Genomic DNA, 14,613 nt, shown 5'->3' with positions numbered 1-14,613 from the left:
TCAAAATTTAAGGTGGGGGGAGCTGGACATGAAGTTTAGAGGTAGACACTTTGTCTAGCATGAGAAAGACCCTGGGTTCAAGCTCCAATACTTAAAAAAAAGGAAAGAAAAAAAAAGAAGACAAACTACCATTTTGAGCACAGAAATTCTTTGAGAATAGAAATTGAAAGATTCGGGGAAAATACAGTGTACCTCTATGATAAGCAATTATTCTATCAAACTTTGGAGACGGTAACTCTTGGATACATTTTATATAAATTAACATTTCTATGGTCACAAACCCAGACAAATAGGCTTGGAAACCCAAGCCAACTTCATCCTTCCAGTAGCGATGAAGTTTTAATCAGATGTGGTTCAATTTCTGGAAGAGCAAGCACTAAGCGGGGCTCTTCGTGGAAAATGCATCCTAGGAGGAGGAGAGGGGAAGGTGGAGAAAGAGAACAAAGGACCGCCCCCCAGGGCACGCAGGAAGTTGGGCTCTTAACTCGGAACCCTCTGCCCCTCACCGCAGCTGTCGTCTCCTACAGTTGGCACAAAGCGCTGCCAGTCTGGGACCGGCTTCCAATGAGGACAGCATTGTTTTATTGGCTACTTAGGCAGTGCACACACTATTAATGGAGTTTTTATCTCTCCATTTTCCTGTCAGTACAGAACCAGCCAGTCTGACTCTGTTATTATCATTAAGAAAGCTTTCTCTCTCCCTCCCCACACAAGCTCTTTAATCCAAACAACATCTGGGAACTCCAGCCTCTATGGTGTAAAGGGAAACAAATGTAGAAAGAAGGCCCAGGGGGCGCTCATTCCAGGGAAGCAGAACTAAGTTATAGAGAGAAACGGAAGGAAATCCAGTTCAAGCCACGAACAACTCAAATTCCAACCAGCACACTCATCTTGACACACACGGTGCCTCTGAAACGCTGGGGCTTCAAAATGGCAAGGTACTCAACACTGAGTTGCTTTACAGACCCCACTACACCCTGGCCTTTTGGATACATACCTTTTCTCAAAAAAAAAAAAAAAAAAAAAAAAAGGGAAAGCAAATTTCCTGCACTGTTTTTGCTAGACAGGAAGTTCAGTGGTGAAATAATAGCAAGGGATAATATTTACATGCAAAATTATTTTAAAAGACTTTTTCTCAAAAAAGAAAAAAATAAAAAGATACGAGATATTTGTAGTGAGCGCCTCGCTAGTGTATACTAATACACTAGTATTCATAATAGGAAAGACCTGTCGCCATTTAACCCAAAGAATATGCCCTCCTGTAACAGACAGCTGTCTCCTCTGTAGCCGGTGTGCTTTTTGCTTAGATCATGCTCCGTGAGTCATGGAATCAATACAGGAAAGTGCACAGAGCCAGCCGCACCGAAGATTCACACTAAAGAACAGCTTCAAGGCACACAGCTCCTCTGCCCTGTGCTCACCCTGGCTGTGTCTAGAAAATGTACACACCCTTTCTCTACTCCATGCAAGCACAAGGCCCAGAGGGCGCTCACTCCAGGGAAGCAGAACTAAGTTACAGACTTCCAACATGCAGGAGCCTGCAATCCATCCTGCCCAGCATCCCTACTCCTGAGTTTCCCACAATGCACCAATAACAACCATTGATAGCTTAGAAGGGACATCTTCCTCAGAAACGCTTATCAGAGGACACAATCAGAAAGGAGCATCTGAGTATAAGCAAAGGGTAATAGTCTACTTTTAATTTTTTTTAAATTTTTTTCAGTCAACGAAAAGAAGGAAAATCACTGTCTGAGTCACAGGCTCCCGCTGCCTGGAAACTGCGCCTGGGAGACCCTTGCAGTCCCTTGCAGTCCGTTGTTAATGACAGTCTCAGTAACCTGATCCTCTCACAGTGGGAGACTTCAGGAAGCACTGGCCTCGCTCAGGTCTTGCTTTCTATTGTCCCACCCCTCAGGGCCAGCTGTTTCTGACAGCCAAATTGCTGCATGCTAAGCGATGAATGCTGTCAGGGAAGGAATTTTCATTTCTGTAATGCACAGGCCTCCATGGACAAATTATACAGCTTATGGTACTGGCTGCAGGATGCTGCTCCAGGCTTGAAGTGCTGCCAAAGCGCAGCCTGCTCTCCCTCTCTCCAGCCCCAAGCTGACAAGACAGTCACCCAAAATGAATCTGAATGACCAGAGAGAAATGGAACACGTGTTTTCAGAGACAATCAAAACATATGTCGAGAATAGCCATCCAGCTCCAATCTTTGTTGTAATGGCACACAGTGAAAACTAACTGAGTTAATGCCACACTCTGAAGCTACCTAGTATGGCATCCATTAAGACCTACTGTAATTGATACCCTGCTGTGAACGTCCCAGGGGCATCAGCAAAATTCCTAGCTCCTTGCTTCTGGGAAAAGCCAGACTTACCCAGAGAACTTACCACTTTTAGAAAACCAAGCAAAATTTAAGCAGTCCAAGAACAGCGCTTTTTCATGATAATGAAAGGCCCCAACATGTGCCTTATGGAATCATTTTGAAGAAAATATTTCCCAGCTTCCTACACACACACACACACACACACACACACACACACACTTTCCAGTAGCCTGAAATCCAGTGCTTGCTACTCTGAGTTGATTCTGGGGTAAGATGGCTAGTCTGGTCTACACTAGGCTAGTCAAGTAACAGTGACCTCTGAGACTTTAGAGAAACTACTAATGATTTTTCTCATTATATTTGTGAAGAATTTTATGCCATAGCAATTTTGTTTCCAGGGAAGGAAAGCCTGCCTGAGGATGGACCTGGCAAAGGAAGAAGAATTAGGGGGTTACTAACAGGGTCCCAGGGGCACTGCTTGAACTCTGGATCAACAAAGATTTGAAACCTACTCTTAATCCTGAACTCCCCAGGGGGGAATCCATGAGGAAGGCATACATTAGTTCATGTTCAGTCTTCTGTCACTTGCAAGTACAAACTAACCAGATAAAACCTTACTCTATTACAAGAGCACCCAAGGGTTAATACAAGTATGGTATACTTTAACTTATAAACAAACAAAAAAAACCAGTCTGTATTTTTTATTATTTCCTGTGAGGACTTTTCTTTCACTTTTTTTGCCAGCCCTTATACCTTAGAGTGAGCTAAAATATGGAAAGCACCCCCTGACTTTGGCCCTTTCGGCAAGGCAGATCTACATGTCTCACCTGAATTCAAGGAGAGAGGAGGAAGCTACATTCATGAGAAGCATTTTCTGTCAGTGCTGTAAATCTTAATTTGCGTGGCACATGTGGCATAGAGTCGTGGATGCTGATTTGTGACTTGATCATCCACTCCAGTCTATGAGCCAGCTCAGGGAAAGGCCAGGAAGCCAACGCAGCCAAAGCAGGGGAAGGGCCACCTGCTCTTTGCTAGGTTTCCAGCCCAGCCGAAGCACAAGCACCTGCAGGCTGTGAGGCGCCAAGGCCGTCACATGCCACGTCACGCAGCCGTCCACTTTATCATTAACTACTGTCTGGCCAACAAGGGCAGGGTCCAGTTCAAGAACACTGGAAACTTTAAGGCAGAAGGCAGATACAGAACCGGGGTGGGCTCAAAGCCACTCACTACAGGCTATAAATATCCTCCTGGCTGCAGTCCCAGCAGCAACCACAATTCCTGTTCCCCTGTTGGTAACAGAACAGCAGGCCTTTCCCCCCAAGAAATTCAGCACAACCAACCAGGCATCGCAAAAATTAGGAAATGTGAAGATAAGCTCACCTGGCACCCTGGGAGCCCTACTTCTCACCCTGCTCCTGCCCACCCTTGCCTTCCAGTCCCCGAAGACCAAAAAGAGGAAGAAGCATTAAAGTTGGAAATGATATCCAGAACATTTCAATTTGTGCTGAGAAAAAAAACTATGAAATACACAGGCTCCAAACTGCCGATAAGAAAGGAGGGAGCAAAGGAATGAGAAGACCAACTCATTCTCATCCCCTTTCCTTTGAGGCAGTCATGGAAATTTCAAGCTTTATATCCCTTCTTTTACCTGAAGTTATAAGGGGATGGGATGGGGAGAGTGCGGTGGGAGGAACCTGCCCTGACCCCTAACTTGGAAGGAGCAACAAGAAGCACAAGAAAGCCAGCAAGACCGCCTAGACAGGGAATCACGGAATTAAATGGCCATATTTATCAACCTGCTTCCTACCACAATAAAATATAGCCAAAACTCTCAGGATCCAATTAGGTGTACAGTGAAGGATCCACCCAATTGCCAAAACTAAAAGTCATTCTGTTTAGGGGGAGTCGTTTTTCCAGGGAACTATCCCCTGCCACAATCATTATTTAAATACAAAACAACAACTATCAAACCCAGAACTTCCTACAGTCATCCTGAAGATGACACTGGAGAACATCCTCTGTACTAGCTCGGCACCATTTCAGTCACAACGGCACACGGTTGGTGCCCCTCACTGTGGACACATCTCTCTTCCAAGCAACTTCCCAACCCTTAGCAAAGGCCAAGCTCCAAATGAAGTACACCTAGTACAGACTGTGTTCTGAAACCCATCAAGTTCAGTGCCTTTCCTACCCATATTCATTCACGCCCTCAATCAGCACATACTGAGCACTTATGGTGGGCAGCTTGGGGCGCTGAAAGCATAACAGCAAATACGATAAAGTTCCCTCTCTCATCAGGTTTACCAGCACACAATTTCATATGGAAGGTCTTTCACATATGAACTGCTAAAAGTGTCAGGCTGAGAATATTCTTTGCATGAAAGAATATATGCTCCTATATGCAGACTGCTTCAACTCATGAACCCATGAACATGGACAAAGTTCTCAACATCCATTCACAAGCACCCATACTCAAGGTTGAATGATGATCCACCTTTGTCCCTACACTTCCCACACACGCTCCAAAAAACACAGAAATGATGGTATACAGAGGGTTTTTTAAAAGGTCATTTTATTCTAAAGCATTACTTCTGAGCAGGGGTCTGTTCCAAGGCTTTTTTTTTTTTTTTTTTTTTTGCCTAAAAACTGGAGAGGCAGTGTATGAATTCAAGGTTTTCTAGTACAAAGGACAACATAGTTAATCACATCTCTATTATAGCAGCCATGATACAGAATAAGCCGCTCAGATTTTAACAGTCACACAGTTATTCCTAAAGATAGAAATTTAATGCTAATTAAACTGTAGTCTAAATTCCATCCTCCTATTGAATTTCACAGTAGAAACCTTGAACTAAGGGAAAGAATAAGTAGGTTTATAGAGGGGTTAAATGCTTCAGAGCAGTAAGAAAGTCAGTTCATGCTCTCCAACTCATGTCATTTTTTTCTATGCTTCTACAAACTAACCAAATAAACACATTGCCAGACTGGCATGACTGATGTATTCAGTATGGTAGTGCCCAACAAGGTAAAGTTACAATAGGTGATTTAGAAACATTCCTGAATTACTGTTCCTGCCTTAGTTTTCCCTGAAAAATAAATAATAATAGTAGTCATAATATTTTGAATATTGCCAGGTACTGATATAGTAGTCACTTATGGTTTCCCCATGCGTAATCTTCCCAGTACACACGAAACAACAGGAATTATCCCCATTATACAGGTGATAAAACCAAAGTTCAGATAGGTAAATAACTTCCCTAATGCCATTAAGCTAAGAATGGAATTCATCTCCACACTTGCCTGACACCAGTGATGGTGAACCTTTTAAAACTTGGTTGCTTGTTTTTTGAGACAGGGTCTTGCTATGCAGTTTAGGCTAGCCTTGAACTCACTCTGTAGTCCTGGCTGGCCTCAAACTTGTGGGGATCCTCCTGCCTCAGCCTCCCAAGTGCTGGGATTACAGTCATGTGCCACCAGGTCCAGATCAAGAGTTTTCAACAATAACATCCGACTGTGGCATATGTGCCACAGGTTCCCCACCACTGCAACAGACCATTCTTACTCATTACAGTACAGTCTCTGCACCCTTTGCAAGCCATAGTCCTGGAATGGATTAATATACAACTCACAGGCCAACACTGATAGAATGGGATCACTGCAGGAAGTAATGTACTGTAATTAATGGATACATTGTAGGAACTTGAGCAATTTTATTAAGATTCATGAATGTAGTAAACTCCTAACGAAGTAACCACTAAAAACCAGCCTAAAGCTACCAAAGATACCGAAAAGTCAATCAACTTCAAATGTTTAGTTCAGAAATCATCACAGCACCACTTAAACTTTAATGAGGTTAGACTGCCAGCATCCAATCAAAGTGAGACTAGGCTAAAGAAAGAGAAAAAAAGATGATACTAGCAGATAACCTTGAAATTAAAACAAATCAAGAAAATCATTGGGAAAACAGCCAAAGACCTGTGCTCACTGGTGAACTTGAAAGAGCGGCTGTGCTTAACAGGGCAGACATGACGAGCCTGCTAAGCGGATGACACCAGGAAACCACCTCCCCACATTGCCATGGGTGCCCTCCTGCCTCCCCGCATACCCCCACTCCTCATGGCCCTCCACTGTGCAAGGAAGATCAAGTTCAGGTCCATGTAAATGCTTCTGGGTTGGCAAATCCACCGGAAAGGACTCCAGTGTCACAGGACTTCCAAGGAACCAGGTAAGACACATTCCCAAGCAACAGTGACAGATCAGTCAATGGGCCTCGAAGCTCACCTGGCAGGTCTCCAAACCCATCGTGCCTGCTTGGTGGCTGGGCTCCTCTCTGCTTGGCTACTCCACCATGAGCTCTGCTCCCTCTCAACTACTCACTTAAGGCTTTAGAAAAGTAAGGAGTCGTTCAGTTGCTCTCACCAAAAAGGAGAGGACCAAAAATTAACAAACAGAACACCTCACCTTCAGTGAGAAAAATCACTCACTATTTTTGCAAAATACATTTGTCCCTCAATATATAGAAGGGACTGGTTCCAGGACCCTAAGTGGATACCCAAATGTGTGCATGTTCATGTCCCTTATGTAAAATGCCAGGATATCTGCACGTGACCCAGCCACCTCAGTCCATCCTTTTAACTCATCTTTAGATGACTTATAATGAACAATACAATAAAAATACCATGAGAATGGTTGGTACACTGTACTGTTTAAAGAATAACGCAAAAAGACCAACTGGGCATAGTGGTGTGTGCCTGTTATCCCAGCACTCAGGAGGCTGCGGCAGAGGATCACCGTAAGTTTGAGGCCAGCCTGGACTACACAGTTAGACCCTGCCTCAAAAAAGGCAAAAGAAAAAACAAAACAAACAAAAAAATCCAGTGCAAATGTATTTTTTTCTAAATGTGTTTGATCCAGTGGGGTTGGCTGAATTCACAGGTGCAAAGCCCATAAGTGTGGAAACCTGTGTACACAGAGGACTGACTGTAATTTCCTGATACCAGTATGCCATGATTTTTACTTGGCATATTTCAGTTTACTTTTAAAAATGTCAATTATCTGGTAAATGTTTCTTACCACATAGCTAAGCACTTCACTAGGAGCTGAGGGTTTGGGAACAAAAGAAACCTTCTTTACCTTCAAGGGCTGCTAGGGTCTGCATACTGATGCCCCTTAAAATTCATGTTTGAACCTATTACCCAATGTGGCAGTATTAAGAGACCAGGCCTTCGGAAAGTGATTAAATTATGAGGGCTCCATCCTTAGGCATGAGATCAGTGCCCTTAGATGCCTCTTTCTGCCACATGAGGAGAAGCACACTTCACCAGACACCAAATCAGCTGGCCCTTCACTTTGGATTAAGTTTCTACAACTGTGAACAATAGATTTCTACTGTTTAGAAATTGTCAGCCTAATACAGTACTTCGTGATAGCAGCCCAAGTGGATTTGTGATCCAGGTCTTAGGGCCTGGCCAAAGAGGCATGAATTATCCAAAAATAGTAATTCAGAGATTTATGGGGTCCAAATAAAGCATGTAGATGAGTTCTTACCATCGAGAAGAGCTGGTGCACATCTGTAACCCCAGCACTCGGAGGCTGAGGTAAGCTGGGCTACATGGAGAGTTCAAGGCCAGCCTGGACAACACAGAGAAGCTGTCTCAAGACAAACAAACAAACAAACAAGAAGTCAAAGAAGCTGGACGTCATGGTGCACACCTGTAAACCCAGCTGTTTGGACGGCTAAAGCAGGAGGATCACACATACAAGGCCATCTTATGCAATTTGATGAGACCCTGTCTCAAAATTTTAAACAACTAAAAACAAAAGAAACATTTACTTTGGTTGTTACTGGAATGCCCAGCCAGGGCCTTTGCATTGATATACATCCCCAGCCTGCTTTTTTTTTTTTAAGATGGCCTTCAACTGACAATTTCCTGGGTCAGCTTCCCAGAGTGTGGGGGATTGCGAGTGTGTACCTCTATGCCCAGCTTCAAAAGTAATAGATGTTTTAAAGGGCTAGGAATGTAATTCAGTGGTACAGCACCCAAGTTCCATCCTTAGTATTGCAAAAGTTAATTAAAAACAAAAAAGGGGTGGGAACATAGCTGAGTGGTACAGTACCAGTGACCCCTGGGTGAGTGAGGCCCTGGGTTCAATCACTAGCACTGATTAAAAAAAAAAAGTCAAAGAAACAAGTGACCATAGCTGCTGGCCAAGGTGGTGCAGTGGGTTGAATCGTGGCATATCCTACCTCCAGAGCATGTGAGTGTGCGTACATGTGGAAAAGTCTTTGCAGATTAATCATATTAATTAAGTTAAGCATCTTGTGGTGAGATTATCCTGGATAATCCGGGTGGACCTTAACTCCAACGACAAGTGTGCTTCTAAGAGGTGCGTGAAGAGCCCTGGGGAGAAGGGAAGGCCAGGGAACAATGGGCAGCAACAAGAGTTCTGCCTCAAAAAACCAGCAATGCCCACAGGCACCCAAGACCTGAAAGGGCAAGGGAGACAGCAGAGAAAATGTCTGGCTGGCACCTCGATCTCGCACTTCAGGTCTCTACAACTGTGAGAGAAAATATTTTTGTCATTTTAAGTTACCAAGTGTGTGGCATTTTCTTATGACTGCCCTAGGAAATTAACACAGATGGTGAGAAAAATGCTGCTGGGGAAGCTGGGAGCGCCTGGGCCCTGCAGCCAAGAGGGACAAACAGCACCAAAAGGGAGGAGGGCTGGTCAGGGTAGAAACAAGGCGTGCTGCTGCGCCAGAGACAGAAGGGAAAAGTGAGAAAACACCAGCAATGCACTTGCGTGTCAAAGTTGGCCCTATTAATTTTATTAGCTAACGGGGGCTCACCAGAGATGTTTAAGCTAGGAAATAAAATGTACAATGTGCGGTTGTGTAGGAACACTAATACTACAAAGGAGAATAACTACAAGCAAATATCTAATAAATCTTCCCTTTGTAAAGAAAAAGTCTAAAAAAACAAAAACCAAGCATCCATATCTTGGTCTCCAGAACCTGTAAATGTGACAGAGGAACTTCGTAGATCCGATTCAGCTAAGGATTCTGAGGAGGTGATGGTCTTGGATTATCCAGGTGAGTCCTAAATAAAATGGTAAGTGCCTTTTAAGAGGGAGATTTCTAATCACAGTGAAGGCAATATGATGAGATGACAGGAGAAGAGACAGAAGCTTTGTGCTTAAAACAGGGAGAAAGGGTCCACAAGCCAAAGAAAGTAGGTTCTCTCTGAGAGTTCCCCAAACTGCAAGAGGATAAAAGAGTGAGTTTCAAGACCCAAAGTGTGTCATGATTTAGTACAGCAGCAAGAGCAAACCAAGTCTGATGTCTTTCCCTCTGCAACTTTTATTTCCTGGATTATTCTTGAAATGACCCCTTTGTTCTCTTCCCCCTTGGCTCACCAAAGCTGTTCCCACTTAATTCTTCCAAAGCTCACATTCAACATCGCACCTCCCTGCTTTCACAGTTCCTAACTTGATTACTTTACACCTTTTTGCCTTTTGTAACTGAACATTTTCATAGATGTACCCTCCTATCCATGGAGGATACATTCCTAGACTCTCAGTAGACGCCTGGAACAACAGATAGTACCAACCCCTACACTTTTTCCACCCTCCACAAATGTATCTACGGCAAAGTTTAATTTATACATTAAGCGTAGTAAGAGATAAACAACAATAACTTAGAACAATAACAAGATAGTATGACAAAACTGCCACCATGACTACTCTTGCTCTTTGAGGTCACTATCAAATTAAATAGGGATTACTGAGATGCCAACAACAGATCCAATAGCTTAGGCAGTTACTAAGTGACAAATGGGCAGAGGGCACACACCATGGACACCTTCCACAAGAGGTCAAATCACTTCCCAGGTGGGATGGAGAAGGATGGCCTAAAATCTCATCACACGCTGGGCACAGTGGCGCACCTGTAATCCCAGTGCTAGGGAGGCTGAGGCAGGAGGACTGCTGCAAGTTCAAGGCCTGGGCTACAAAGTAAATTGAAAGTCAGCCTGAGATGCACAGCAAGACCCTGTCTCAAAAGGACCAACAACCTGAGCTACACAGTGAGTCAAGGCCAGTCTGAGCTACACAGCAAGACCCTGTCTCAAAAGACCAAAAAAAAAACCTCATCACATTATTCAAAATAACATGCAATTTAAAACTTACGAATTGTGCTCACTTTGGCAGCACATATACTAAAGATTATGAATTGTTTATTTTTGGAATACTCCCTGCCATATTTTCAGGCTGAGGTTAACCACCAGTAATTGAAATTGCAGAAAGGGAAACTGCAGATAAGGGATAGATACTGTGCTATGTTTGCCATACAAGGCAGTCAAAGAGAACCTACTAATTTACTCATATGACCACCTTGTTGAGAAAGGATTGAAGGATAAGCTTTTTCCCTCTGAGGTGACAAAAATGTTTGTATACAGCATCTTCATCTGTAATGATGCTTACTGACGTTGATAATAAAATGTAAAAATTCTTTGAGCTGTATACTCAGGAGTGAGCAATTTACTACATAGGTGCTGTACCTTAATAAAGAAGCTGATTCCACCTCCTTTTTCCTTGTATGCAGGAGAATGGATTTAAAGTCTCCAAAAGAGAAAAGAAAAGCAACATATGTCACCCTGGGAAACTGAGGTTTATTATTTTAAAAAGAAAAGGCTGGATGGGTGAAAAAAAGATTGAGCATAAAAACATGTACATATGGTCCCCAGAAGGGATCTATAGATAAGCCTCAGGAAGAACTTCAAAAGGAACAAGCTAAGAAACAAAAACAAAAAAAAGTGAACCAGAAGAGCAAGAGTGTGCAAGGGGGTGCAGCGGAGAGGGCCTTTCATAAATGTCTGACCTCTAAAATAGAAAACGTATTCTACGTTTCAACCCATTACATACATGCACATATAAAAGTGAAACTGAAAATTTCATGAAACAATTCTCAGTCTTGCAGCACATAAGGTTTTATTCAAAATTTCTACTTCCTGTTATTTCTAATCTTGGGTCTAACTTGCTAAATTGACCCAGTAATGAATTGAATCGAACAGTCTGCAAAAACGCCAAGACCTGAGTGTCTAGGTTTAGATAGAGCTGGGCAGGAAAAGTTGGTTATATCAAAAAAAGGTACTCTCAGCTAATTCTATGGCTGGGGGGGTGGGTGCATTTACAAACTTTACAAGACAGAGTCCATTTTTAAAAGCTGTAAAATACAACATCAGAAACAATCAGTATTACAGGGAAAGTTTTTAATTCGCTCATTACAATTTTCTACTTGACCACTACTAATTCCCAACCCATCCAGGTCCCAAATTTGAGGCTCAGCTTAACATCCAATGTTCAATTAAAGAAATCTGTCTGCTAGTATGCAGAGGCGAATAAGTCAAGGGGCTTACCTTTAAAAAGTTATGATATACCAAGAAAGAAAAAGACCAAAAAATAACTGCAAAAGTTACATACAGCGATGCGATGGGACACAGAAGAGGGACAAACTGACTTACCCTAAGGGATGAGATATGCACAGGCTGCATCAGGCAGGAGATGGCATGTGAACTGGGGAGGGAGTGGAGGGAGACAGCAAGGACATAGAGAAGGACTCAGACATGGAAGAGTGCAGTAACCTTGGTGACCGGTAGGCTGTGACATTTTAAAATATGACCCCAAAATTCTCTGGCTTTCTTTCTGCCAAGAAGTAAAATCTATGCGTATTCCAGCCCCTTGAATCCAGGCTCTATGACAGACTGACCCAAAGAACGTGGTAGAAAGGACACAGTCACAGTTTTTAGGACTTGGTCTTTTTTTTTTTTCCTCCAGTGTGGAAACTGCACCTAGGGCCTTCACACTGACCTTAGCCCTTTTCTTATTTTTTATTTCTAAGTCACTAAATTGCCCAGGCTGGGCTGGAATTTGTAATCTTCCTGCATCAGCCTCCCAGACTGTGGAATTACAAGCATGCATCACCACACCCAGCTAGGACCAGGCCTTAAGAAACTAGCAGCTTCCACACTTCCTGTCTCTTGAGACCCTTCCTCTTGGAACTCAGTCGCCATGTTCTGAGATCTCAAAATAGCCCATGCAGAGACCCCAAGTGGGTGCCTCAGCTGAGAGCCCCAGCCGAGCTGGTAACCAACTACACACCTTTGAATGAGCTTTCAGGGGGCTCCAGCCTCAGTCTGCAGGTGTTCAGCCTGTAAGTATTCCCAGTTGAGGCTCCAGAGATTCTGGAATAGAGACAAACTGTCCCTGCTATGAATGTTCCAAATCCCTGACTCACAAAACCGTGCACGTAATCAAGTGGCTGTCGCTTTGTGCCACTATGTTTGGGGTGACTTATACAATGATGGACTGACTGGAGCAGTAGCAGTCTACTTGGACCACTGTCAAGAGGGTAAGAGGATGTGGTAGGCGATAACCAAGGGGAAGTTAGACAGAAGACACCACCTTCCTGAAAAGTCAATCTAAGCAATTTAAAATTTCTTCTACATACAATGGTGAGCAGTTGATGGAGTGGTCAAGGAATTTTACAATTCAGTAAGGAAAATGACATTAGCAACAATGTTTAGGGGGGATTTCCAACAAGCTGAAAGAAACTTTTGACAAAGATACAATAATCCTGAGTGTGGCTCTCATAACTATATACATTTCACAAATGAAACACTCGCTGGGCGTGGTGATGCATGCCTGTAATCCCAGTGCTAGGGAGGCTGAGGCAGGAAGAGTGTAGCAAGCTCAAGGTCAGCCTGGGCTACAAAATGAGCTCAAGGCCAGTCTGAACTGCACAGCAAGACCCTGTCTCAAAAAGACAAAAAAAAAAAGAAACACTGGAGGGGAAAAGATAATTTAGAATAATCTAGCATCTAATCCTGAAACAAATCCCACTAATTCTACCTTCAAAGTGTATGCTGATTCCCACCAGGGTCTTCTCATACTCTAAACATAATCCAAGAACCCACTATCTCTCACTTAGACTACCATGTTTGCAACTAAACCTGCCATCTATAATAGGCTTGTGTGTGTGTGTGTGTGTGTGTGTGTGTGTGTGTGCATGCACTGGAAATTAAATCCAGGGAGTGCTAAAATACAACCCCAACCGACCTTTTTAAACTTTCTTTTAGGGTCTCACTAAATTGCCCAGGTTGGCTTGTATCTATAATCCTCCTTCCTCCTCCTCCCAAGTAGAGGAATTGGCATGTACTCAGCTAACGACCAATGCTTTTGTAAAACAACCTATTCAGTAAGTTTAATGCACTGATCGTAAGTTCAGTTATGACAATGTCACACTGCCGTAACAGTCTCAACTTCTTTACCTATCACATTAAAGATAAGGAACAAACAGTTCCTAGGACCAGTGCTGTGGATTCTTCTTTTCAAATTCCCTACATATAGCAATTCTCAGGATTTGGAAACAAGAAATTGCAATTACTGGGAATTCCTATAATCATAAATTATTTTTAGAACTACTTCCAATATTCTTTACTCACTATTTTGAATATCTTTTTTAAACTGTTTAGTAAGAAATATTTACTACTATTCACCAAAAAATTGTAGCTTATACAAAAATATGCAAATATTGTGAAATGTCTCCAGACAGTATCACATAGCATTCAAATAATCCAGCAAGGTTAGCAGCACTACACAGAATCACGTGTCAAAACTGCCAATTTAAGGACTTATTCTGCTTCCAAAACTCATTATCTCTTGGCACACTACTCATAGGATGTTATAAAAAAATACTCTACACATAATGCATTAATATTTACTTCACTTGCAAGAGTGACTCATTGTTAGCAGAAGACAGGCCCACTAGCATACACACGCAATGTGGCCACAGCAGCTAGCAAGTCTAACAGGGTAAATCATGACCACTTTTCTCCTTCATGCTCTTCTCTCAATTCCCGGAATAGTCGACCTTCACCTTCTACTCCACGTGTCAGTGCTTCCTGTTCTGGCTTTCAACTGGAAGTCAGTAGATTCACTGGAGCCAGTAACGTCTCTGTGCTGCGTGTGGCTAGCGGCCATGTTACTGAACAGAGAAAATACAGTGACTCTCAAAGGATGGAGGTTGAAAAAGAAATGTAATGTTGGAAAATTTCAAAATTTTAAGAAAAAGGAACTCAGCAGAGAGTCCGCTGAAAGAATCCAATAATCATTAGATGCTTCATAAAAATTAAAATCAGGAATAATACCAACAGACTATATAGACAGAGCAAAGTCCCAGGCAAGACTGCAGAATGGATTTTAAACACTTAGAAAGTAGTGATCCC

The 14,613-nt window shown here is 42.8% G+C and overlaps 1 protein-coding gene across 4 annotated transcripts in view; it reads right to left on the bottom strand.

Moving 5' to 3' along the window:
- The window catches only part of Acvr1 (activin A receptor, type I), a 118,475-nt gene that overhangs the window by 82,550 nt on the left and 21,312 nt on the right, over positions 1-14,613 (bottom strand). Inside the window, exon 1 of one of the 4 annotated variants that reach the window (XM_013518779.1) lies at positions 7,877-7,901. The exons of the other annotated variants lie outside the window; for them this stretch is intronic. The gene's annotated coding sequence lies outside the window, so the exon portion shown is untranslated. Of the gene's footprint in view, positions 1-7,876; positions 7,902-14,613 lie in introns of those variants that run through there. 4 annotated transcript variants of the gene reach the window in all.

This window comes from Chinchilla lanigera, unplaced genomic scaffold (assembly GCF_000276665.1).
Source record: "Chinchilla lanigera isolate Chin_1 unplaced genomic scaffold, ChiLan1.0 scaffold00048, whole genome shotgun sequence".
In the NCBI taxonomy this organism is placed as follows: Eukaryota; Metazoa; Chordata; class Mammalia; order Rodentia; family Chinchillidae; genus Chinchilla; species Chinchilla lanigera.
This window is presented reverse-complemented; position numbering and strand designations above follow the sequence as displayed.